The sequence below is a fragment of the Ornithodoros turicata genome, chromosome 5 (genome assembly GCF_037126465.1).
Source record: "Ornithodoros turicata isolate Travis chromosome 5, ASM3712646v1, whole genome shotgun sequence".
NCBI classification, from domain to species: Eukaryota; Metazoa; Arthropoda; class Arachnida; order Ixodida; family Argasidae; genus Ornithodoros; species Ornithodoros turicata.
In genome coordinates this window covers 44,149,221-44,151,123 of record NC_088205.1, presented here as the reverse complement: position 1 = coordinate 44,151,123, position 1,903 = coordinate 44,149,221, and positions in this window count along the sequence as shown.

The window sequence follows — 1,903 nt, the reverse complement described above, 5'->3', positions numbered from 1 at the left end:
CATCTCAACAAAAGACACATAAGACAGCCTCAGAGTTTCGCCTCTCAGTGTGCTTAAGTGTTAATTACATATAGGAAATACAAACAGTTAGGAGCATGAGACTTCTACTGTCCAAAGTCGCACCACATTAATGTTATCATGTCATTCACAGTAAGAAATAAGAAATGCTGCTTTTGCGCCGCTAAATACTGTGATTTCGTCAGTGTAGACATGATGTCAAACTTGCGAAGCGCTTTTGCACAGTTTGTGCCCCCAAAGCCCCAACAATACCGAATATCCACTGGGTGTACGATCCGATACGGATCCGGTACGCCCTAATGTCAGTGGTCGGATTCGTCTTTCTGATGGATATCCCTTTGATATCCAGCGTGGATGAAGAAAATAAAGCACGGAAATGATATCCTCAGGATATCCAGAAATTGACATACGCGGTGATCTACGCCCTAACAACACATAGCAGTCCTAAGGATATCCGATGTACGTCTGGTGCTGGATATTGGAATATCCTGGAATAACGAGCTTCGTCCGGTATATATGCCCGCTCACAGGTCCAAGTGGAGAAAGGAGTCCTCTGGGACGTCCGACAGACATCCAGTATTCTACGCTGCTTGCCCCTGACATCGTTTTTCTTTTTTCGTCTGTGTGATACAAGCGCTTAATGTAGCATCTTTAGTAAAACTAGCATTTTTGGCACCGTTAATGTGGATCGACAGTTGAGAATTAAAGGACAACATGTCGTTATTGAAACCGGAATCAGGAATTTCATGATTTTTGGAATATAACTGACAAGAAAAAGTGACGGTAGATGTGAGAGTATAATCCCAGTACCCTGCAGTTAGTGTATCCTATAAACGTGAACTTTTCGGAAACATCAAAGAACCAGCATAGACTGTTTCCTAGAATAGTCGAACTTGCCAAGTGCGCACAACACGTCAGCGAACCGACACAAAGCGAACAAAGAACGATGAGAGCCGAGAAGTTGAGGGGCTCTCCCGTTGGAGAAGTCCGCGAGGGTCTGGGCGTAGGATTTACTGTGTTAAGAGGGAATACCAGCTCCCTCTTCCACGTGCATTTTCAGTGGCGCGCAATTTGAGGCTTTGCTCAGCAATCAACGGTCAAACGTTGGTACTTGTGGTATCGTTGGAAAGAGAACGACAAGATCTGGGGAGTGTAGGGCCCGGAATTTTAGAATTTGTCTTAGGTTCTTGTGGATACCCTCCAAGCTTTGATCACAAACTAACTGAGAACACTTTCAAAATAATTCCGAGCCCCACATGTTACAGATCTTGTCGTCTCCTTCCCAGTAAGACCACTCGCATTAAAATCTGACAGCTGGTTACGGAGAAAAAGTGTCAAATATGCGCCATACAGAATGCATGTGGAGAGAAGGGCTGGTATGCCATCTTCACCATTAATTAAGTAAAGTAGTCCAACAATTTCGTCTGCTTAATTAAATTATGCACATTAGTAATATAGCGTGTGTGCTTTAAAATTAAGAATATATCATGTAGGTCATTACGAGTATTAGCTGGAAGAAATTTGCCTATAACGTCCTTTCCCGTCCGCTTAAGATATCACTATAGATCGCTTAGATGTCACTATACATATCTTTCGAACGTCCCATAGGACTCCCTCTTTCTCTCACTTGGACCTGTCAGCGTACATATATCGGACGAAAATCGGTATCCCCAGGATAACCCACGTGCATCGGATATCCATAGGACAGCATTCTGTTGTTGGGGAGAGAAGGACTGTGCACAGAAGGATGTTTCCCAGTGACCTATTTTCTACCCAGGGCTGGCTTGACCATGTGTTCTGGATGCTGCAACTACCGGCAGTTGTTGCTTTCAGCCATGTGCCTCTTGTTATTATGACGTGAGCGTTGCTGTTGGCGCAAGATGGG